Source organism: Haematobia irritans, chromosome 1 (assembly GCF_050003625.1).
Source record: "Haematobia irritans isolate KBUSLIRL chromosome 1, ASM5000362v1, whole genome shotgun sequence".
Classification (NCBI taxonomy): domain Eukaryota; kingdom Metazoa; phylum Arthropoda; class Insecta; order Diptera; family Muscidae; genus Haematobia; species Haematobia irritans.
The window spans coordinates 97,331,219-97,358,056 of record NC_134397.1 but is presented as its reverse complement, the minus strand read 5'-3'; the positions used below and the strand labels follow the sequence as shown (position 1 = coordinate 97,358,056).

Sequence of the window (26,838 nt, the reverse complement as noted above, 5' to 3'; positions counted from 1 at the left end):
CCACCGAACTCAACCTCAAGCACACTGCTTTAAATATATCCCGGAATGTTGGCCAGCTGGAGGAATCTCCCCCCGAATGTTGGAATTTCTCAAGGGGGTAATTTGAAACCGTTAGGAGCATCGATGTTAGGAATATGGCAAACGGCACTTTCTTGGCGTGAAGGAGGGGTTGGGTTCACCATTGCTTTTGAATTGTCATGCAAAGCCTCTCGCAATCGTGCATGACAGCGACAGTACGACGCGTATGCGCTACGATATTTGGCCTTCACGGTATTAAGTTCCGAAGCCTCATCAATGTCCTTACTCTTCGTTTCCTCACCACCCGCCTCATCCTCAGTGCCCGAAAGACATTGCTCATAAGTCTGTTTCACGTTTTCCCAAAGGCTTTTCAGTTCTTCCATATGGGTTTCAATTAGGTATGGTGAAGATAGAGGTGTGCTTTTGTCGTTTAGATTGGCTTCAAATTCTACCAGCCTATCCGACACGCGAATGAATCGGTTAAGGGACATAATAAAAATATGAAATAAATCTGAATTTGAATGAATTATACTACAGGAAAGTACGTATATTAAGAGCAAGTGACGTCAGATTTCAATACAGGTTGATTAAAGATCAATAATAAGAAATTGAAAGCCAAAAACTATATTTTCCGATAGTATGATCTTCCCAACATACAAGTACCTAATATAATTTTCCCATTAAAACGCAAAAAACGCAATTCACGGCAACCCTGCTATTTAGAATGTTCGAATCAAAGATACGTGCTATTCGAAAGATACAAATTTCAAACAATTCTCATACACAACAAAAGAAAAATAAAATAGTGGTATTTTAAAATATGAGCGATGGTCTTGCGAACGGTTTCATAAAAAATGGAGAGACAAAAAGAGAATGTGTGGACAGCATCCAATGATGAGTGTAATGCCTATATATTTTTTTGATTGTCTTTGTGATGGAGACACAACGAGATAGGAGAGATCTCAACCCAGACTTTGTGGGTGATGAGAAATAAGAAAAAGAAAACGCAAGTGTGGAATTTAAATGTACAAGCTATTCACTGTACTGCTTTCGTAAACACGGTACGTAGGAAAAAACAAAAAATACTCAAAATAATAATTGGCATTTAATTGTAATAGAATGGCCAGTACTGTAAAATGAACGTTAGAAATGGGTCGAAATGTCGGCTACTACACTTAACGAATAGTTTTCCTTTCTTAGAAACAAACTTTCTGACAAAGTTTTCCTCCGACAGTAAAAAAGATTTCCTCAAAGCTATAAAAACATAACCGGCACTCACTGCACTAGGATTTATTATTACTGTATTTATGTAGGATTTATTGTCTCTTGGAGAAATTAATTTACGGCAAAAATTTGATTCTTTCTTTTTCAAATTTCGTTGGAAAAAAAATTTTCATTTTACTTTACGTATACATTCTAAATTGTGATTCGTTATCCTAAAATTTTTTGAAAGAAAAAGTCGAAATATAATAATATATTATTTTATAAATAAATGAAAAAAAAATATTTCATAAAAACCAGTTAGCTAAAGTTAAACAGACCGAACCGTGTGGATTTAAAATAGTTGGAGATTCAGAGTATATAGAGGGATAACTGTAGTGTGGATAAAAGGTGTTAGTGGGGCTTATACAAAGCAGAAAACAGTGGAGAGAGTGAGCTAGTGGATTTCGCTGATACAGCGGCGTGGCTACTAAAGAGAATGCAAATGATCACTGGCAGTGGATACTGGCAGAGTCTACTGAAAACGTGACTGTGTGGTGCTGTCGAGGAGGATGGCAAGAGCAAATGCAATAGGATGGCTTGTATGAAAAAAAATAAGAGAATCTCTCTTAAATTATATTATGAAGAAATGTGTTTTGATAATATACATATGGGAGAAGGGATAGGGCTGTAAAGGAAAGAACGGGTATCAACATATCATGATAGCAGAGCCAGATATTAATGCAGGCATCTGTTATTAACATTGGATTAACATGAGCATACAATATATTAACATGACCTAGCAGAGCACGTTTTCCCGTAAAAGGAACAAGCTAATGTTTATTCGTAATTTTTGATGGCCAAACTCACCTATTATATTACACGGACACGGTTTTACAGTTGGTTCGGACAATATTTGGTCGTTGTTCAAATATCCGCCCAGAGAATGAAGCAGACCCATTTTTGTCGGCGGCGGCTGATACTAATTTTTTGCCTCCGGCGGCGGCGGCTTGACGGCTAAGTCGACATAAATTTGTCTTATCGGTGGACTCGCCAAAGTGTAATCCATTACGTTAGGCACATCTGGCATTATTTTGATGACCGAACTGTGACCGTAACTTTTTTCCGACCACAGCGACAGCTCGCGCAACCGCACAGCCGTTGTTGTAGCTGACTGTTTGGCCAAAATGTCTAAAGGCAATAGATATTGCATCTGACGTTAAGGGAATTTGTTCCTGTCTTGCTGAATGCGCCTGAAATACACAAACATGCCAAACGCTGAACTTTATCGAAACCAATCGGTTTCTGAAGTGCCGGCCACCAGACTACAACACCATATAGCATTATAGGTCTAACCACTGCCGTGTATAGCCAATGCACAATTTTTGGTTTTAGTCCCCACTTTTTTCCTATTGCCTTTTTGCACGAGTACAAAGCTACAGTTGCTTTTCTCGCCCTTTCTTCAATATTAAGCTTAAAGTTCAGCTTCCTGTCCAAAATAACGCCAAGGTATTTTGCACACTCACCAATACCACCTAAGGAAATGAACCTAACCGTGGGAGTTTTGCGATCTTTGCAGTACATGACTAATTCTGTCTTTGCAGGATTTACCCCAAGACCATTGTCTTTCCCCCATTTCTCAGTCATCCGGAGGGCCCTCTGAATAGTATCTCTGATTGTGGATGGGAATTTTCCCCTGACTGCCAGAGCCACATCATCTGCGTATGCCACCACTTTTATCCTTTCTTTTTCTAGAGTGACCAGAAGGTTATATATAGCAACATTCCAAAGGAGAGGTGATAGAACTCCTCCTTGGGGAGTGCCTCTGTTCACATACCTTTGTATGTTTGCTTGTCCTAGTGTGGCTTAAATACGTCTCCTCATTAGCAGTTCGTCTAACAGCCTGAGTATACATGGATCAACATTCAGAGTTGTCAGTTCATTTAATATCGAGCTCGGATGGACATTATTGAACGCCCCTTCGATGTCTAGAAACGCCACGATTGTGTATTCTTTGACAGATAGAGAGCTTTCAATAAAGCTGACTAGTTCATGTAGTGCGGTCTCAGTAGACCTGCCCTTCGAGTATGCACGCTGTCGTTTCGAGAACAAACTTGAATCGATGCTAGTTCTAAGATAAATATCTATCATCCTCTCCAGAGTCTTAAGTAGGAACGAGGATAAGCTGATTGGTCGGAAATCCTTTGCCCTCGAGTGAGAGGCTTTTCCCGCTTTAGGTGTGAAAACTACTTTTGTTTCCCTCCACTTTCCTGGGATATAGGTTAGGTTAGGTTAAAGTGGCAGCCCGATTAATTTTCAGGCTCACTTAGACTATTCAGTCCATTGTGATACCACATTTAACTAAAAGTACCTATTACATATGGGCACTTCTAGTCTTAACCACTGAACCTTCTCTATTATTTACTTTTGTGGAACCAACCAGATTGCTCCAAAAACATTAACAAACTGCTTAAGTTAACGTTTTCCAGGTCAGCCAGTAATCTAAAGCTATATGCTCCTAAAATTCGCTTACGCCTTACACAAAAAGCAGGACACTCACACAAGAGGTGTTTAACTGATTCCTTTTCCTCCACATCATGACAGCTTATACAATAGTCATTATACTTCGCACCTATAGTTTTTGCAAATTCGCCTATCAGGCAGCGATCCGTTATAGCAGATATCAGGAGTGCTATCTGACGCCTTGAGAACACTAGCATATCTAATGTGCAATTTAAGTTTAAATGGGGCCATATTTGCTTGGTGTCGTTACAACCCTTGCAATTTTCCCATCGAATATTGGCCATCATAACAGCCTTCTCACGCAGTAAGAGCTTGCAGGTGGCCAGAGACATTCCAACAGATTGTAGTTCCCCTGGAATATGTAAGGTAGTTCCTAGCCTTGCTAACACATCTGCTTCGCAGTTCCCCTGTATGTTCCTATGGCCAGGCACCCATATTAGGTGAATATTGTACTGCTCAGCCATCTCGTTGAGAGATTTGCGGCAGTCTATGGCCGTTTTCGAGTTAAGGAACACAGAGTCCAAGGATTTTATTGCAGGTTGACTGTCTGAGTATGTATTAATGCCAATATTTGTTGGAACATTACTTCTCAGCCAATTCACCACCTCTCTTATTGCCAATATTTCAGCCTGAAAAACACTACAGTGATTAGGTAATCTTTTCGCTATTCGAATTTCCAGATCTTTAGAATATACTCCGAACCCCACTTGTCCATTCAATTTGGAGCCATCAGTATAGAAATATATATATATATATATATATATATATATATATATATATATATATATATATATATATATATATATATATATATATATATATATATATATATATATATATATATATATATATATATATATATATATATATATATATATATATATATATATATATATATATATATATATATATATATATATATATATATATATATATATATATATATATATATATATATATATATATATATATATATATATATATATATATATATATATATATATATATATATATATATATATATCTGTGTCTGTGTATATAGGGGTCTGTGTACACCACGCCTCACTGTTGGGAATTAGAGTTTCAAACTTTTTGTCGAAAAGTGGTTTTGCCAGGGTGTAATCCACTACGTTAGGCACATCTGGCATTACTTTGAGGACCGAACTATGACCGTACATTTTTTCCGATCACAGCGATAGCTCGCGCAACCGCACAGCCGTTGTTGCAGCTGACTGTTTGGCCAAAATGTCTAAAGGCAATAGATGTAGCATGACATTAAGGGAGTCTGTTCCTGTCTTACTAAATGCGCCTGAGATACATAAGCTCGCCATACGCTGAACTTTATCTAAACAAGTCGGTTTCTGAAGTGCCGGCCACCAGACTACAACACCATATAGCATTATAGGTCTAACTACTGCCGTGTATAGCCAATGCACAATTTTTGGTCTTAGTCCCCACTTTTTCCCTATTGCCTTTTTGCACGAGTACAAAGCTACCGTGGCTTTTCTCGCCCTCTCTTCAATATTAAGCCTAAAATTCAGCTTCCTGTCCAAAATAACGCCAAGGTATTTTGCACACTCACCAAAGGGAATTTCAGTACCCCCTAAGGAAATGGGCCTAACCGTGGGAGTTTTGCGATCTTTGCAGTACATGACTATTTCTGTCTGTGCTGGATTTACACCAAGACCATTATATTTCGCCCATTTCTCAGTCATCCGGAGAGCTCTCTGTATAATATCTCTGATTGTGGATGGGAATTTTCCCCTGACTGCTAGCGCCACATCATCTGCGTATGCCACCACTTTTATCCTTTCTTTTTCTAGAGAAACCAGAAGGTTGTTTATAGCAACATTCCAAAGAAGAGGTGATAGAACTCCTCCTTGGGGAGTGCCTCTGTTCACATACCTTTGTATGTTTGCTTGTCCTAGTGTGGCTGAAATACGTCTCTTCATTAGAAGTTCGTCTAACAGCCTAGGTATACCTGGATCAACATTCAGAGTTGTCAGTCCATTTAATATCGAGCTCGGATGGACATTATTGAACGCCCCTTCGATGTCTAGAAACGCCACGATTGTGTATTCTTTGACAGATAGTGAGCTTTCAATAAAGCTGACTAGTTCATGCAATGCGGTCTCAGTCGACCTGCCCTTCAAGTATGCACGCTGTCGTTTCGAGAGCAAACTTGAATCCACGCTAGTTCTAAGATACATGTCTATCATCCCCTACAGGGTCTTAAGTAGGAATGAGTATAAGCTGATTGGTCGGAAATCCTTCGCACTAGAGTGAGAGGCTTTTCCTGCTTTAGGTATGAAGACGACTTTTGTTTCCCTCCACTTTTCTGGAATATATGCTAAGTTTACACATCGTTTATATATCACCGTCAACCAGCGGATAATTCTTTCAGCCACTGCCTGTAACTCTGCCGGAGTAATTTCATCAGGTCCGGGGGATTTCAATGGTCCAAAGCTATTTAAAGCCCATTTTATTCTAGATTCCGACACAATTTCCTCGATAGGAAATGATCGCTGAGCCTCTGTTACACCGCCGGAACATGGTTCAACCGTCTGATTTCCAGGGAAGTGTGTATCCAAAAGTACCTCCAACGTCTCCTCACTGGACGTTGTCCAATTTCCCTCCGATGTTTTAATGAAACCTGGAGCGGTGTTAGTGGATGCTAGTACCTTCCGTAGTCTGGAAGCCTCTGACGTATTCTCAATACTGCTGCAGTAATCATTCCAAGAGTTATGCTGAGCATTTCTCAGTTCTCGCTTGTATCCTCTCAGATTCTTCAAATTTGAAACTGATGTAGCGATGATCTGAGAAGCTGTGTTCACTTAAAACCTCCACTCAGATATCATTTCATTTAGTTCTTGCGAGGCCAAGGTGATGTCCAAAACCTCTTGCCTGTTTTTAGTGACAAAGGTTAGGGCATCTCCCTTGTTGCAAACTACCAGATTAGAGAGAAGTTCACCACTGTGGTATCACAATGGACTGAATAGTCTAAGTGAGCTTGATACATCGGGCTGCCACATAACCTAACCTAACCTAACCTAGGGCATCTCCCTTGTTGCAAACTACCAGATTAGTACGCAAAATAAACTCTATTAGCGACTCTCCCTTGCATTAGTATCACTACTTCCCCATATACTATGATGTGCATTCGCATCGCATCCCATAATGAGTTTCGTCTTTGTTTTCAGTGACTCCTCCAATAAGGTCTTAACGGCACATGGAGGCATCTCCCATGTAGACCGAAGATACCCAATATTTGCATTTGGCTATTTCTAAACTGGCAACGACAGTGTCTGTATTGCACATTGAAGGAAGCAGAAACAAGTTGAGCTCGTTTTTAGCAATTATACAGGCTCGATTTACATCATTACCAGTACACTGCAATAGTTTGAACCCCGGAGTACTTAATTCACATATTTTGTTTCTATAAACATATGGTTCTTGAATAAGAACTATATCTACGTCCCCTTTCATCAGGAGAACTTTTAAGGCAGCACATGCAGCCTTACAATGATAAAGATTTACCTGGAGGATCCGTAGGACCTTCGAGATTTTCAACAACCGTCACATCAGCCGCTTCAATCGAGTCATCAAGAATGTCCTCTTCAGAGATCTCGGTGACTCTCGCAATAACCATAGGTTCAACTTTGGTGAGTTCTGAGGCAATAGAAACCTCCTCTCGCATACGGTGTCTATCCATGTCTTCAACTTTGGTATCTCCCTCGACTTCGCAAGAGGATCCTCTTATTTCTGATTCAGACAGAGGCTTGTACATTTCTGAATCCTTTATCTGATCGTTTTTATATACCTTCATTTGGATATAATGAAAGCCATAACATACACGGCCCTGGGACTTTGCTAGATGTGGCAAAGACTGAGTGTTAAATATAAACACTGCATGCCGTCTTGGTCCATCCACTTCATCCAAACGGCCAACCTTCCAATCAGCTGTTGGAAGATCTGGATTGCATCGTTTCAGTCTATTTAAAATAGATTCAGGGTCAGAAGGGTTTGCAGGTATCCACGCATGTGCTCTAGGTTTAGCCGGTATGTCTTTCTTCTCGACTAACTCTAGAGCAGCTCCTTCCCAAATTTCACCAATTAGTATCAGAGCAGCTTTAAAACATTCTATAGACCTCTGGTCCTCAAATGCGACTAGCTTAAATCGTCCTTGATACCAACCAGCCTCTTGGTGTCGAGGACCTGGACCGGGAAACTTTTCCAGCACCTGTGAGTAGACGACAGACAGAGCATTCTCAATTTCCCCCATTTTTGCTTTGGAACCATACCGTCCAATGTTCCTTTATTAATGATAGTCATCACAAGGCTGTCTTTAGCAACTGAGGCAAACGATCTTTGATCCCTTTTGGAGGATGGCAGCTCATCCGGTGATCGTTCCCTTTTTCCAGCCTCAAGAATTTCTTGAGCCCATTTTAAGGAATCGTTTTGTTTAGCCGACAGCGTGCTTGGGTCGACTGATCCTAACTTCTTTAGGATAAACAAAGCATTTCTGCGTTCCTTGAATCTCTTTCGTGAGGGATTACCTCCTTTTGATGTCGTTACCTTAGAAAAAGTACGACATATCAAAGTGTCGCAATCTGTCGACCCGTCTACAGGTCGACTAATTGGGCCTAACTCTTGGTCATTGCCCAAATTTATAACTCCAATCGATACCTGTCCACTGGGCCCTGAAGTTAGCAACCCAGTGGATGACTTTGAATTTCGCTGCATGGTGGCTTAATATCCCACCACACTTGAAATTCTTAGTAGGTACCTATTACGATGAGTTTATCCGCTATTAAAAAAACACGTCCGTTCCGTTCGACGGTTGAATAATAAGATCGTAATAAGACGTATCGATGATGATGAGTAATTTCTCCGAGAGAGTTTTTGACAGAGTTGATGGAATCCATTTGAGCAAATCCGTCTCGAACTGGACCAAAATGTTAGTGTATATGGGAGCACAACCTGTTGGGATTACAATCTCATGAGCCGAGCAAAGTCAACAGAATAATTGACTTTGTACTCCATATGATATTATCGGGGAGAGGTATACCGATATAAATTCAATGGAAAGAAAGAAATGAAAACACAATATGGATTTAGATTGATAGGATAATATGTGATTTATTTCTTCTAAAGGCACGTCTTGCCATTAGGAATTTGGAGTTCAAACAGAGTGAAGTTTCGTAACTATATTACGGAAGTTGTACTTTAGATATGGCTTGACAGTTGATAAAAAAAATTGTCATTGGTAATGGTATTTATCGATAATATTTTTTAATATCTTTTGCAAGTATTTGAGTATTCGGAGAATCCCAATAGGGATTTCAATGTAGATATTTATTGTAGCTGTTAGGACATATATTCGTTGTTTATGTGGCATAAACAAAATGGTTCTAGACATGTCTATACTTAACCTATAAAAATACTTTTTTCCCTGTAAAAAAGTAAAAAAAAATTAATGGTCAGGTACATGATTTTCCCGACCATTTAATGGTCTCAAATTCTATCATTTAAATGATAGAACATGTTTGCGTTATTTGAGAACCATTCAAATGTTTATTGCCACCATACATTTTTCTCCGCTCGAAAACTATTTGTACAAAGACAAAATACATGGTTTTCGCGGCAATTATATGCTCTAGATAAGCATTTAATGGATGCGGCAACCATGTCCGTTTTTCTGTGCGTGTAGAAAAGGGAGTTGGTACAGGATGAACAGTTTACCCTTTATCATCTAATATTGCTCATGGAGGAGCTTCAGTAGATTTAGCAATTTTCTCTCTACATTTAGCTGGAATTTCTTCTATTTTAGGAGCTGTACATTTTTATTACAACTGTAATTAATATACGAGCTACTGGATTACATTTGATCGAATACCTTTATTTGTTTGATCTGTTGTAATTACAGCCTTATTATTACTTTTATCTTTACCAGTATTAGCTGGAGCTATTACTATATTATTGACTGATCGAAATTTAAATACTTCATTCTTTGATCCTGCAGGAGGAGGAGATCCAATTTTATATCAACATTTATTTTGATTTTTTGGTCATCCAGAAGTTTATATTTTAATTTTACCTGGATTTGGAATAATTTCTCATATTATTAGTCAAGAATCAGGAAAAAAGGAAACATTCGGATCATTAGGAATAATTTATGCTATATTAGCAATCGGATTATTAGGATTTATTGTTTGAGCTCATCATTATTACATATGTAATAATCCTCGAGATCTATACAATCAATTCCAGAGATTATTGTATGGGTATAATATTCGTCTATTATACTTTCAAACCTGAAATTTGGCAACGTTCCTGTCGCAATTTGACCTTTATCAATTTATGTCCTCGACTATACTCATAGAAAAAAGACTGCTAAAAACATCTGTCTTGTTGGCCTCGGTACTTGTTGTATTTCCGTACTCTGTAGTCCAATGGACAACAATTAGTAAAAATTCAATTTCCAAAACATTACCAAACGTATCTTTAAAAACCAACACTAGTTCCTCGTATATTCTAGCACTGAAGTGTCGTTAAAGGAATTTAAACGCGATCAGCGAACATTTCGTACGTTTATGCCTTAATTTGAAAAATATTCAGATTCCCAACCAAATGCAAGATTGTTCCTATATTGTTTTAATTGTGTCAAGAAAGTCTCTAGTTTAACTTTTCTTCATTTTCTTTCCAAACTAAAACACGTTTAATCAAGCTCAAAAGCTTGCAATTATATCCATAATTTAGTATAAGTTTAAGTAATCGATAAATACAAAAAGTAAATCAATAAACACGTTCAAGAATAATCGGGTTTATAAATGAGCAGATTTTCCGTTGCCTTAATAGATTTTCCTGTCTGTTCACCAACAACTTTCGTTAAGTGTATTCGCAGAATATCTGAACTAATTCCCGTCCAAGGGTTTTCGATAAGTGTATAACAATTTGAATATTCGTATATTAGGAAAATTACGTGAATACCAATTATCACGATTTCCAATAACTATCTGCACAGAAAAACTTAATTTATGTTGCAAATTTTATCTATATATATTTCAAAAAAAGTAATTCTGAAAGTATAGTCCTGTACATTTTACTCAGGTCAATGGAATTTTTCTTATTCCAATTAGCTCTTATGAACAGAATGGCAGTTGAAAATAGAAATCTGTAGAATTTCAGGAGCGTTAAGGATCAATTAAGGCTTTATTATAATAATAATGATTTTCAAATGTATTATTTCTTTCGCTCTTTGTAAATGATAGTTAAACCAGTAAATTCTATCGTTTTAGCAACGGTTTGTGGAATATCCACAATTTAATGCACTTTAGTCAGATTTTCGGACAAAGTAGTTAATCTCCTTTGCCTAAACCAATTTACTTCTTTTTCTTCTTTTAGTGTATAGGTAGAATAATATTCTCCATTGGGAACAATTTCCTTTTATAAAAAATTTGTATTATGCCCCGGCGAATTGTCATAAAAAAATTGGTAAATTTTCATAAACGTTCTAATGAAAATTCTGAGTTGTAAAAATTTTAAGTAAAAAAATGTACATTTTCTATTGCAAATTTTGAATCGTAAAAAATCCGGGTATCAATTGTCAATAGGCTATTGTAACAAACCTTCTCAATAATCATAGTTCTGCAGAACAATATTTTCCATGTTCGCACATTTCTCTATATCAAAAGTTCACTGTGGCAAACATCACTTAAAACTTTGCAAGATTTCGCGTTTTAAATATTCCCAATATAATAATAATAATAAGATATTTCTCTTTTTATATCTTAAAACGTATATTAGCGAAATTTTAATAATCTTAAGAACGTATTCATTAAAGCTCACCCTATTCTTTATGGTTCCTCATTTGCCTCTTTATTATATTCGGCAGGCCAGCAATCGACAACGTGATAAAATTATCGAAATATCGATTTCATAGAACATCAATGTTCGCACATACACTGAATTGCTTTTTTTTATTTTGCTAAATAACTGCACATATGTATACCAAAAGTATCGTTTAATTCAACGTATCGTCATCAACTCGATAATAATAAATATTATTCATTGCCACGAAATAAAATGGTTTACAAACCCCTTTACCATTCACCACAATTCAATTTGTAATACTGCCCGTCCGCAAGATATTGAAGGTATGAGTACGGCCCGAATGTGGACAATATAAGAGAACATGCGTGTGTGCTGTGATCCCAGTGTCTAGAAAAAAAAAACTCGGCAAGAGAGACTCTCTTATATAGAATTACAATGAATCAATTGTGGGAGCATGTATGTGCGTTTTCCCAACTGGACAAACCCCTAGAGGACGAAAAACTCTCTTGTAAGGAGATATTATCATGTGTATGTTTGTGATAATGTTCAAATGGTACTCCCTTGTAAAGAGAGATTAAAATAATAAGCCCGTAATTTGGTTGGACTACTAACCACCAGAGATGGGATAGTCTTCTTATTCTCTTTTCTTAACAATTGTTAAGAGACGTATTTCAAACTCTTCTCTCGTAAAGGGAAGAGTTTGTGTAGTGGAAATATCAACTGGTAGATATAAGGGTCTCTCCCAAATTAAATCAAGCCAAACAACCATAGAAGTATAGAATTGGGGATAGAACACAACCGAGAAAATAACTTCACTGCAAATTAAAGTATATTCATTCAAGTTCAGGTACCGTTTATCTAGTGCAGGCCATCAAATTGAAGAAACTAATTAAAGAAATCCGAAGAATTTCAGTAAAAAATAAGAAATAACATTCCTATTATATATACATGCAAACCGACAGAAGAAGATATCAATGTTGGCTTCAATGCACATCAACTTGTAAGTATATATAGCACTTAGCATATATAGTTTGTACGTAGAAAAAATCGAACCGAGCAACTTTATTGGGATACTTGAAAAATCCAATCTTTAACAACTCACACTAAATCGACACTTGATAATAATTCTTAACTTACATTTCTTGGTTACTCATTGTACTTGAATTCAAAGTTTATATGCAAGCAAATCTCGTAAAGATTTAGTACGCCTTATTTATAAAATTCCTCGTAAAGGTTCGTTAGGACCATGTACAATCTTGTGACAGAGTGCTAGAAATGGACTGTATTAATTTCGTAACCTCACAGATTGTAAAGGAAAGCATAAAGTTCCCAACATGGAAAGAAAAGAAAACAACAAATGTTTCGTTTTAGGATTTTGTTGTTAAAGTTTATTGGAGCTTCTTTCACCCTTACCGCTTCGACTTGCTTCGACAGGTTGCTAAGTAAGTAATGTTAAGGAGAAAAAAAGTGAAGGCATCCATCATATTTTAAATTCAGCAATAAAAAGTTGCAACAATAATAATAATTCTCAGTGGAAACTATTTATCCATTGGATGAGAGCTCTTTTGTTCTTGTTGAATGAATAAATAGTTGCCACCTAATAATGATGGAAAGGATTATGGACTTAAGCTAGGTTTGAATAATTAGGAATTCATTTAATTAATGGATATTAAATTCATTTCAATTAGAAATTTGTTAAACACAGTTTAACAATTAGGTAGAATGCATTCCATATATTAGTTAACATTTTCCTTCTTTTTATACCCTGCGCCACACTGTGGAACAGGGTGTTATAAGTTAGTGCATATGTTTGTAACACCCAGAAGGAGACGAGATAGACACATGGTGTCTTTGGCAATAATGCTCAGGGTGGGTCCCTGAGTCGATATAACCATGTCCGTCTGTCCGTCCGTCCGTCTGTCTGTGAACACATTTTTGTGATCAAAGTCTAGGTCCCAAATTAAGTCTAATCGCCTTCAAATTTAGCACACGTTCCTAATGTGGGTCAGAATGGAACCCTATTGATTTTGGAAGAAATCGGTTCAGATTTAGATATATCTCCCATATATATCTTTCGCCCGATATGGACTTATATGGCCCCAGAAGCCAGACTTTTGGCCGAATTTGGTTGAAATTTTGCACTAGGAGTACAATTGGTAGTATAGTCAAGTGTGCAAAATTTGATTGAAATCGGTTCAGATTTAGATATAGCTCCCATATATATCTTTCGCCCGATATGGACTAATACGGTCCCAGAAGCCAGAGTTTTACCCCAATTTGGTTGAAATTTTGCACAGGGAGTAGAACTAGCATTGTAGCTATGTGTGCCAAATTTGGTTGAAATCGGTTCAGATTTGGATATATCTCCCATATAGCTTTCGCCCGATTTACACTCATATGACCACAGAGGCCAATTTTTAACTCCGATTTAGTTGAAATTTTGCATAGGGAGTAGAATTAGCATTGTAGCTATCCGTGCCAAATTTGGTTGAAATCGGTTTATATTTAGATATAACTCCCATATATATGTTTTTCTGATTTCGACAAAAATGGTCAAAATACCAACATTTTCCTTGTAAAATCACCACTGCTGAGTCGAAAAGTTGTAAAAATGACTCTAATTTTCATAAACCTCTAATACATATATATCGAGCGATAAATCAAAAATAAACTTTTGCGAAGTTTCCTTAAAATTGCTTCAGATTTAAATGTTTCCCATATTTGTTACTAACATTGTGTTCCACCCTAGTGCATTAGCCGACTTAAATTTTGAGTCTATAGATTTTGTAGAAGTCTATCACATTCTGTCCAGATCGAGTGATATTTAAATGTATGTATTTGGGACAAACCTTTATATATAGCCCCCAACACATTTGACGGATGTGATATGGTATCGAAAATTTAGATCTACAAAGTGGGGCAGGGTATAATATAGTTGGCCCCGCCCGACTTTAGACTTTCCTTACTTGTTAATTTTACAATTAATTATTTTTCGAGCTTTATGGACAAATTAGATCAAGGAATTTGATCTATGGAACCATTGACAAAAAAAAAACGCCAGATACAAATCTATACACGCCTAGACTGTACGTGTTTCAGTTCGGGCGAATGAACTTTTTCACAGTCTTTAGTATAGATCTGGCTGGGAGAGATAACTCAATTTTGTTCCCTTTACGCTAACTTCTTATGGAGAAAACATTTGGGAATTTTCTTCTTACAAATTGAGTCATCTTAACTCCCACTGTGCATTATCTTTTCATTTAGTTACAAATCCCTTGATCTTATTTTTATTTCGTTTTGTTACTGCAATAATGCAACAACATGAAATTTTATTTTTAGAAGCTACGCTGAATCCACATTAGTAGTGAACAATCAAACAAAGCTTTTGTTTCTATAGTTAACAACAACATGTGACAACTTACAGAAACATGTTACAAGGAGACAACAACAATTCTAACGCGTACATTAGTAGTGTTTTTTTCTAGTTTACGATGGGCTCTTCGTTACTTATTATTTTTCATGTTAGCCTAATACCGAAACAGGCAATTAACGTACAAATGCATGATATTTTTTTAATTTTACAATTAATTATTTTTCAAGCTTAATGAGAAATTACATCAAGGAATTTGATCTATGGAATAATTGAAAAGAAAACGCCAGATACCAATCTATACACGCCTAGGCTGTACATGTTTCAGTTCGGGCGAATGAACTTTTCCACAGCCTTTAGGATAGATCTGGCAGGGAGAGATAATTCAATTTTGTTCCCTTCATGCTAACTTCTTATGGAGAAAACATTTGGGAATTTTCTTCTTACAAATTGAATCATCTTAACTCCCACTGTGTATCATCTTTTCATATAGTTACAAATCCCTTGATCTTATTTTTATTTCGTTTTGTTACTGCGTAATGTCAAAGTATTAGTGTAAAGATAACTTGGGACTGCTTTGAAATTGCTGAGTCGAAAATTTCAGTGCGTTGGCTTTCATCAAATCCTCCTGGCATTCTATACATTTCCCAGCAATCCATGATTCATGACGGTGGGCATTTAAGATTCGGCCCGGCTGTCCACAAGAGCTTCGGAAGATTGGGACACTTACAAGATGAGTCTGAGAGGATATAAACGAGAACTGAGAAGGGCTCAACATAAGAGAATTATCCCTTGGTTGACGGTGATATATAAAGGATGTATAAACTTAGCATATATTCAAGAAAAGAAAAGAGGGAAACAAAAGTCGTTTTCATACCTAAAGCGGAAAAAGCCTCTCACTTGAGTGCGAACGATATCCGACCAATCAGCTTATCCTCATTCTTAATTAATACTCTGGAGAGGATGATAGACATTTATCTTAGAACAAGCGTCGATTCAAGTGTGCTCTCGAAACGACAGCACGCATACTCGAAGGGCAGGTCTACTGAGACCGCATTGCATGAACTAGTCAGTTCTATTGATAGCTCACTATCTGTCAATGAATACTCAATGGTCGCGTTTCTAGACATCGAAGGGGCATACAATAACGTCCATCCGAGCTCGATATTAAATGGACTGACAACTCTGAATGTTGATCCAGGTATACTTAGGCTGTTGATCCAGGTATACTTAGGCTGTTAGAAAGGATAAAAGTGGTGGCATACGGAGATGATGTGGTCCTAGCAGTCGGGGAAAAATTCCCATCCACAATTAGAGATGTTATACAGATGTTATGACTGAGAAATGGGCGAAAGAGAATGGTCTTGGAGTAAATCCTGCAAAGACAGAATTAGTCATGTACTGCAAAGATCGCAAAACTCCCACGGTTAAGCCCATATCCTTAGGGGTATTGAAAATCCCTTTGGTGAGTGTGCAAAATACCTTGGCGTTATTTTGAACAGGAAGCTGAACTTTAGGCTTAATATTGAAGAAAGGGCGAGAAAAGCCACGGTAGCTTTGTACTCGTGCAAAAAGGCAATAGGAAAAAAGTGGGGACTCAAACCGAAAATTGTGCATTGGCTATACATGGCACTGGTTAGACCTATAATGCTATATCGATGTCCTCATTCTAGAGTACGCTAAGTCGACTTAGCATGTTTCGTTGGAGTTCGCTGTTTTTTATTCGGATTGATGTGAATTTCATCCTGTCAAAAGTTCGAATTTATTGGACATTTCTATCAAAAGTTATGGTTAATATTGTACTTAGCTTGTGTCTAAAGTTTTAAAAAATGTCCAATCCAAAAAGGGCAAAAAGCTTTGTTCGGTCTAAAGTGGTCTAAGTCATTTTTAGCCATGTTCTATTATCACTATTTTGAGTTCGTACATACTAAATTATAAAAAATATGATTTTGAGACCGAAAATAAGAAATTTCTATCTTATACGGGTTTTGAGGTATTTCAAAAAACAAAACTTATTCCTTTCGAGTATATTCTAAAGATCTGGAAATTCGAATAGCGAAAAGATTACCTAATCACTGTAGTGTTTTTTAGGCTGAAATATTAGCAATAAGAGAGGTGGTGAATTGGCTGAGAAGTAATGTTCCAATAAATATTGGCATTAATAGTTACATACTCAGACAGTCAACCTGCAATAAAATCCTTGGACTCTGTGTTCTATAACTCGACAACGGCCATCGACTGCCGCAAATCTCTCAACGAGATGGCTGAGCAGTACAATATTCAGCTAATATGGGTGCCTAGCCATAGGAACATACCGGGGAACTGCGAAGCGGATGAGTTGGCGAGGCTAGGGACTACCTTACATATTCCAGGGGAACTGGAATCTGTTGGTATGTCTCTGGCTATCTACAAGTTCTTACTCCGTGAGAAGGCTGTTGTGATGGTAAATGTTTGATGGGAGAATTGCAAGAGTTGTAATGACACCAATATGGCCCCAGTTAAACTTGAACCGCACACTAGATATGCTAGTATTCTCAAGACGTCAGATATCACTTCTGATATCTGCTATAACGGGTCCCTGCCTGATAGGCGAATTTGCAAAAACTATTGGTGCGAAGTATAATGACTACTGTATGAGCTGTCATGATGCGGAGGAAAAGGAATCAATTAAACACCTCTTGTGTGAGTGTCCTGCATATTGTGTAAGGCGTAACCGAATTTTAGGGGCATATAGCTTTAGATTACTGACGGACCTGGAAAACGTTAACTTAGGCAGTCTGTTAATGTTTTTGGAACAATCTGGTTGGTTCAACGAAAGAAAATAATAGAGAAGGTTCAGTGGTTAACACTAGAAGTTCCCATATGTAATAGGTACTTTTAGTTAAATGTGGTATCACAATGGACTGAATAGTCTAAGTGAGCCTGAAACTTAATCGGGCTGTCACTTTAACCTAACCTAACCTAACCCTCGGCCCGGCTGAACTTAAGGCCGTAGTTACTTGATTTCTTATTTTTTATCTTGCATAATACCATATATAATCGGTAATGATAGGTTAATAAATATGACATTATTACATGTACATGTACATGAAGTTGTTCCACAAGCGTTTGTTTTAAAGTGCATCCGGGAATACCCCATCGATTATTGTCTAACTTCCGATGCAGTCCTTTTGGACTAGTCCACAAAGATTTCTTTTAAACCGCATCGTGGGATCCCCATCGGTGCAGTCCTTTTGAACAAGTACGCTAAGTATACATGGATCAACATTCAGAGTTGTCAGTCCATTTAATATCGAGCTCGGATGGACATTATTGAACGCCCCTTCGATGTCTAGAAACGTGTATTCTTTGACAGATAGTGAGCTTTCAATATAGCTGACTAGTTCATGTAATGCGGTCTCAGTAGACCTGCCCTTCGAGTATGCATGCTGTCGTTTCGAGAACAAACTTGAATCGATGCTAGTTCTAAGATAAATATTTATCATCCTCTCCAGAGTCTTAAGTAGGAATGAGTATAAGCTGATTGGTCTGAAATCCTTCGCCCTCGAGTGAGAGGCTTTTCTCGCTTTAGGTATGTAAACGACTTTTGTTTCCCTCCACTTTCCTGGGATATATGATAAGTTGATACATCCTTTATATATCGCCGACAACCAGGGGATAATTTTGTCAGTCACTGCTTGTAACTCCGCCGGAGTAATTCCATCAGGTCCGGGGGATTTGAATGCTCCAAAGCTATTTAACGCCCATCTTATTCTAGATTCCGATACAATTTCCTCGATAGGAAACGACCGCTGAGCCACTGTGGCACCGCCAGAACCTGGTTCAACCGTCTGATTTCCAGGAAATGTGCGTCCAATAGTACCTCCAGCGTCTCCTCACTGGACGTTATCCAATTGCCCTCCGATGTTGTAATGAAACCTGGAGCGGACTTGGTGGATGCTAGAACCTTCCGTAGTCTGGAAGCCTCGGACGTATTCTCAATACTGCTGCAGTAATCATTCCAAGAGTTATGCTGAGCATTTCTCAGTTCTCGCTTGTATCCTCTCAGATTCTTCTTGTAAGCGTCCCAATCCTCAGGGGCTCTAGTGGACTATGCCTTGTTAAAGAGCCTCCTGCAGGATTTCCTCATATTACTTAATTGCGTAGACCACAATGGTGGTCGATTTTCCCCCCTGAGCTTCCCTCTAGGGCATGTAGCTTTCAGTGAGATATTGAAGGCCTTAGTAATCCGCTCCACTGTGTGTTCGATATCTTGCACATTTCTCATATTTATGTCTGTTATTTCCGGTATCATCATATTGAACAATTCCCTATACCTATTCCAGTCATATTTCCTAACTTTTGGCGGAAGTATGGTCTTGGTGGTATGAACATCAAATTTGAAACTGATGTAGCGATGATCTGAGAAGCTGTGTTCACTTAAAACCTGCCACTCAGATATCATTTCATTCAGTTCTTGCGAGGCCAAGGTGATTTCCAAAACCTCTTACCTGTTTTTAGTGACAAAGGTTGGGGCATCTCCCTTGTTGCAGACTACCAGATTAGTACGCTAAATAAACTCTATTAGCGACCCTCCTCTTGCATTAGTATCACTACTTACCCATATACTATGATGCGCATTCGCATCGCATCCCATAATGAGTTTCGTCTTTGTTTTCAGTGACTCCTCAACTAAGGTCTTAACAGCACATGGAGGCATCTCCCTGTCATGTCCCATGTAGACCGAAGATACCCAATATTCGCATTTGGCTATTTCTAAATTGGCAACGACAGTGTCTGCATTGCACACTGAAGAAAGCAGAAACAAGTTAAGCTCGTTTTTGGCAATTATACAGGCTCGATTTATATCATTACCAGTATACTGCAATAGTTTGAACCCCGGAGTACTTAATTCATGTATTTTGTTTCTATAAACGTATGGTTCTTGAATAAGAACTATGTCTATGTCCCCTTTCATCAGGAGAACTTTTAAGGCAGCACATGCAGCCTTACAATGATGAAGATTTATCTGGAGGATCCGTAGGACCATCGAGATTTTCAACAACCGTCACATCAGCCGCTTCAATCGAGTCATCAAGAATACCCTCTTCAGAGTTCTCGGTGACTCTCGCAATAACCATAGGTTCAACTTTGGTGAGTTCTGAGGCAGTAGAAACTTCCTCACGCATACGGTATCTATCCATGTCTTCAACTTTGGTATCTCCCTCGACTTCGCAAGAGGTTCCGTTTACTTCTGATTCAGACAGAGGCTTGTCCATTTCTGAATCCGTTAGCTGATCGTTTTTATACACCTTCATTTGGATATAACGGGATCCCCATCGGTGTAGTCCTTTTGAACAAGTACGCAATGAGGCTAATTTAAGTGAAAATTTGATTTGAACCTGTGCCGTTTGACTTTTTCACTTCCATGGAAGTTCTATTAATAAGGTTTTGAAATGCTATTTATGGAAAAAATATATTTATACAAAAATATATGTCGAAAATAACAATAAAAACGATGTATAACATAAAAAACAATTTTTTAGAAATATTTCCGATGGTGAGATTTGGAACCATCGTTCTTTAGTTTTTCATTCATAATAATAATAGTAATAATAATAATAAAGAACATATCAGGGAGTAGTCACAACATTTGAATAGACGTTTTGATGCATCGTGTTCAATGGCGTTTGCGGTTAAGTGTGCTAAAGCGTTGTTATGGTGCCAACAGATACAGGTTGAAGCTAAGAAGTAAAAGTGTAACAAAAATACTAATAGAAATAAAAAGTGAAATTGAAGAGAAAATTTTTGTTTTTTAGTTTTATAAATTTCTTCATCCAAATGAACTACCAAGGCATAACACGTACACGTACACTGATTTGGCAGCCGCTGGTCAACTGGTGGGATCCATCGGTTCAATCCGGTACGAAGAAACCGCCGCCGTGGGATTGCGGCCCACGAGAATTATGGGTGATTGCAGCAGTTCGCCGGATTTATCTTTAGCGTCCGCTGGTCGGATAAATGACGTTTCCTGGCAACCCGTCATTTCATTGGGATCAGACCACCTCCCCATAATTCTCACCATTGACCGACCTTCCGATTTCATAACCTCTGAACGCCGGACGTTCATCAATCAAAAGAAAGCCAACTGGGTAGGCTTCAGAATATATACAGATCACGGCTTCAGTGAGTCACCCTCTCATGTTCATGTTGCCCAGAGGGTGTTCCGGGATACCCGCTTCATACCCGCTGGTCGAATTGCCCAAGCAAGGCCCAACTTCCCAGCCGAAGCGGCGGGAAGACGAGCGTGGTGAACGCCGTGGTGCTAACACTGGTGATTCTAGAATCAGGGAACTGAATATAGAGATTAGTAAGATAGTCGACGAGCACAAGCGGAACACTTGGTTAGAGCACCTGAAGCAATGTAACTTAGGCACAGGAACTGGTAAATTGTGGTCAACAGTGAGAGCCCTCTCGAATCCCACAACAAGGGATGATGGTTAGGTTAGGTTAAAGTGGCACCACTTTTTCCTATTGCCTTTTTGCACGAGTACAAAGCTACCGTTGCTTTTCTCGCCCTTTCTTCAATATTAAGCTTAAAGTTCAGCTTCCTGTCCAAAATAACGCCAAGGTATTTTGCACACTCACCAAAGGGAATTTCAATACCCCTAAGGAAATGGGCCTAACCGTGGGAGTTTTGCGATCTTTGCAGTACATGACTAGTTCAGTCTTTGCAGGATTTACCCCAAGACCATTGTCTTTCGCCCATTTTTCAGTCATCCGGAGGGCCCTCTGAATAATATCTCTGATTGAGGATGGGAATTTTCCCCTGATTGCTAGAGCCACATCATCTGCGTATCCCACCACTTTTATCCTTTCTTTTTCTAGGGTAACCAGAAGGTTATAACATTCCAAAGATGAGGTGATAGAACTCCTCCTTGGGGAGTGCCTCTGTTCACATACCTTTGTATGTTTGCTTGTCCTAGTGTGGCTGAAATACGTCTTTTCATTAGAAGTTCGTCTAATAGCCTAAGTATACATGGATCAACATTCAGAGTTGTCAGTCCATCTAATATCGAGCTCGGATGGACATTATTGAACGCCCCTTCGATGTCTAGAAACGCCACGATTGTGTATTCTTTGACAGATAGTGAGCTTTCAATAAAGCTGACTAGTTCGTGCAATGCGGTCTTAGTAGACCTGCCCTTCGAGTATGCATGCTGTCGTTTCGAGAGCAAACTTGAATCCACGCTAGTTCTAAGATACATGTCTATCATCCTCTCCAGAGTCTTAAGTAGGAATGAGTATAAGCTGATTGGTCGGAAATCCTTCGCCCTCGAGTGAGAGGCTGTTCTCGCTTTAGGTATGAAAACGACTTTTGTTTCCCTCCACTTTCCTGGGATATATGATAAGTTGATACATCCTTTATATATCGCCGACAACCAGGGGATAATTTTGTCAGTCACTGCTTGTAACTCCGCCGGAGTAATTCCATCAGGTCCGGGGGATTTGAATGCTCCAAAGCTATTTAACGCCCATCTTATTCTAGATTCCGATACAATTTCCTCGATAGGAAACGACCGCTGAGCCACTGTGGCACCGCCAGAACCTGGTTCAACCGTCTGATTTCCAGGAAAATGTGTGTCCAATAGTACCTCCAGCGTCTCCTCACTGGACGTTATCCAATTGCCCTCCGATGTTGTAATGAAACCTGGAGCGGACTTGGTGGATGCTAGAACCTTCCGTAGTCTGGAAGCCTCGGACGTATTCTCAATACTGCTGCAGTAATCATTCCAAGAGTTATGCTGAGCATTTCTCAGTTCTCGCTTGTATCCTCTCAGATTCTTCTTGTAAGCATCCCAATCCTCAGGGGCTCTAGTGGACTTTGCCTTGTTAAAGAGCCTCCTGCAGGATTTCCTCATATTACTTAATTCCGTAGACCACAATGGTGGTCGATTTTTCCCCTTGAGCTTCCCTCTAGGGCATGTAGCTTTCAGTGAGATATTGAAGGCCTTAGTAATCCGCTCCACTGTATGTTCGATATCTTGCACATTTTTCATATTTGTGTCTGTTATTTCCGGTATCATCATATTGAACAATTCCCTATACCTATTCCAGTCATATTTCCTAACTTTTGGCGGAAGTATGGTCTTGGTGGTATGAACATCAAATTTGAAACTGATGTAGCGATGATCTGAGAAGCTGTGTTCACTTAAAACCTGCCACTCAGATATCATTTAATTCAGTTCTTGCGAGGCCAAGGTGATTTCCAAAACCTCTTACCTGTTTTTAGTGACAAAGGTTGGGGCATCTCCCTTGTTGCAGACTACCATTTAGTACGCAAAATAAACTCTATTAGCGACCCTCCTCTTGCATTAGTATCACTACTTTCCCATATACTATGATGCGCATTCGCATCGCATCCCATAATGAGTTTCGTCTTTGTTTTCAGTGACTCCTCAACTAAGGTCTTAACGGCACATGGAGGCATCTCCCTGTCATGTCCCATGTAGACCGAAGATACCCAATATTCGCATTTGGCTATTTCTAAATTAGCAACGACAGTGTCTGCATTGCACACTGAAGAAAGCAGAAACAAGTTAAGCTCGTTTTTGGCAATTATACAGGCTCAATTTACATCATTACCAGTATACTGCAATAGTTTGAACCCCGGAGTACTTAATTCATGTATTTTGTTTCTATAAACGTATGGTTCTTGAATAAGAACTATGTCTATGTCCCCTTTCATCAGGAGAACTTTTAAGGCAGCACATGCAGCCTTACAATGATGAAGATTTATCTGGAGGATCCGTAGGACCATCGAGATTTTCAACAACCGTCACATCAGCCGCTTCAATCGAGTCATCAAGAATACTCTCTTCAGAGTTCTCGGTGACTCTCGCAATAACCATAGGTTCAACTTTTAAAATCGGGTTTTGTGTACTTGCTTCTAGGAAGCAAATTTTAATTTTTCGCTTTTTCAGATTTTTTTCTTCATATGCTATCAAAGCCCTATAAAAACAAGTTAACGACGACTTTATTTTCCAAATTAAGACTCGACTTCTAGTAGAAATTATGCTGTGTTTCAAGTAAAAAACGTCTTTAAAATAAAGTGTTGAAAAACATGTCCTATATTTGAACGATTTTTTGCTTTGTAGTCAAGATGCAAAAAGACCACAAATTTAAAGACAATTTCATTAAATTTAAAAATTTGGTCAAGGGAAAACGCGTGTAAATCGGTGAAATCGTTTATTTAAAAAATTAAATTTCTTTTTCAAGTTCAATTAGTATAAAATTCAGGAAAAATATTCAGTTAGGCTTTCGGTTTTCCAAATCCGAATTGCCGGGCCTCACGCTTGACACCTGCCATCAGATTTTGTACAGCCACCTTGTCCACCTTCTTCGCCGCAGAAAGCCAGTTTGCGTTGAACTGCTGCTCGTCCTTAGCAGTTTTTTTGGTCTTCTTTAGGTTCCGCTTGACAATAGCCCAGTATTTCTCAATTGGGCGGAGCTCTGGCGTGTTGGGAAGGTTCTTGTCCTTGGGAACCACCTGCACGTTGTTGGCGGCGTACCACTCCATGGGCTTTTTACCGTAATGGCAAGATGCCAAATTCGGCCAAAACAGTACGGAACAACCGTGTTTCTTCAGGAAAGGCAGCAGACGTTTATTCAAACACTCTTTTCACTTGGTTGACAGTCCCGGAAGCTATGAAAATGCTGCTTTTCAAGCCACAGGTACAGATGGCTTGCCAGACCAGATATTTCTTTGCGAACTTTGACAGTTTTATGTGCTTGAAAATATCTGCTACCTTTCCCGTTCCTTTTGCCGTAGAAAACTCCTGTCCTGGAAGCTGCTTGTAGTCGGCTTTGACGTAGGTTTCGTCGTCCATTACCACGCAGTCAAACTTCGTCAGCATCGTCGTGTACAGCCTCCGGGATCGCGCTTTGGCCGTCGTATTTTGTTTATCATCGCGATTTGGAGTCACTACCTTCTTGTAAGTCGATAGTCCGGCTCGTTTTTTGGCTCTATGCACGGTTGTAGACGATACACCCAGCTTATTTGCGGCATCTCGGAGAGAGAGGTTAGGGTTTCGCTTGAAACTACCGGCAACTCTCTTTGTCGTCTCAGCGGCTACCGGTTTTCGATTTCCCCCCGATCCAGACTTCCTGGCTGTCGACAAACGTTCCCCAAACACTTTAATTACATTTGTAACGGTTGATTTGGCAACTTTTAGCGATTTTGCCAGCTTTGCGTGCGAGTAGCTCGGATTTTCGCGATGCGCGAGCAAAATTTTAATACGCTGCTCTTCTTGATTGGACGGCATTTTGACAACTGAAGAGTGAATTCCAAAATCAAAATAGGAGCAACATTCTACACACACACCTTCAAAATGAGGTTTTTTTTTTAAATGCAAAATTGAAGGAAATACGTCAAGTTTATATTGACCAAATTTTGACCGTATCACCCTTTATAAGGACAATACGACTTCATTGAATAGTTTATCGACCTTTGGTCAAAGAAAAAAACTTTATACTAGAGAAATGCGTCTTCTATGCTAAGCAAAATTTGCATTCGTATTTTAAAGACATGAAATCTTTGACCCCACGACAATATTTTTTTCAGTGTGACATACGAAGTTCATGATGGACGCTTTTGTAGTAAAATTTACAAATTTGAAGAAATAATGAACTATTTTATGAGAAATACGAATTTAGTAAATCCCTATACTTAATATGTGTATAATTTTTTCCCGTCTTTTAGTTCATTTAACTAACGTAAGCAAAAAATTATTAGAGTAAATGAAACTTTCTCCAAATAAAATAACTTCATGAACTAAAATAAAGTTAAATTGGCTTTAGTGAAATAGTGAGTTCACTTTTTTTTGAGTGTGTTTTTGGGAAAACAACATTATTGCATTTGGATAGAAAAATACCAAAAAATGTAGTCGCTTGAAGCAAAATGTGTTTGGGAATATATATTACAGAAGTGATTTTTTGAGGGTGGGGTAGTTCAAAATTTCATAAAATTTTTAAATTTAACTCAAATGAGTCGACACTCTTGCATTTTTAAAAATTCTGATTTCAATTTTTTCCTCAAAATACGAAATTGTATTATAACACAGAAAAAAAGTATTTATGTCTAATAAATTTTCTTGAATTTACGTATTTTATTTTACTCACTTTACTCAAGAATCAAGGCAGTATGCGACTGTGTATTGTGGTGCATTGTAGTTCGTACGAACGACACATGAAACGAATGGATTTGCACGCGAACTTTAAATTAACAAGTCTTACCTACACGGATGAAAAAGACTGTTTTTCATATGTTTGGCTATAAACATTATATGTTTGGAACACAGATTTTTAAACACAATATTTTTGAGTGCAAGCATATAATGTTCATAAACTAGCATAACATGTTTGTTAATATGTTAGAACATATTATGTTTGGGACATAAAATGTTTGTAAATATAATATGCTTGGATGCAAACATATATTAATTTAGAAATAGCCTATAAACATATATGTGTTTAGTAGCTTGGAGCGCTATTTAACAGGGAGCGATATTGAATTAAGTTGGTGGTTGTTGCTTGTTATTACAAAATTAACATTTTATTTTTCCTTGGGCAATTGATCAGCTACTTCTCCCCGTCCGGGAAAAGGTAAAATTAAAAATAAAAAAAAATCATAAAATTGAATAATTTCTTCTACAATGTTTGTATTACAGAAAAAGGTGCTAAGAACTAAAAAATCTCGTGGAAGTGAGAAAGATGTCGGGGAATATACAATTGGGCAGAAACAAATTTTTGAGCATTCAGGTCGAAAACCTATGTTGTTAGCACCTATATTACCTGTTTATTTTCATAATTCATTATGATTGTAAATATATAAATAAATAAATAAAATTTTGAGC

General features: G+C 38.2%; 1 protein-coding gene across 2 annotated transcripts in view; it reads right to left on the bottom strand.

Moving 5' to 3' along the window:
• Nucleotides 1–26,838, bottom strand: part of qin (tudor domain-containing protein qin) — a 663,334-nt gene that overhangs the window by 73,255 nt on the left and 563,241 nt on the right. The gene's annotated exons all lie outside the window — the stretch shown is intronic.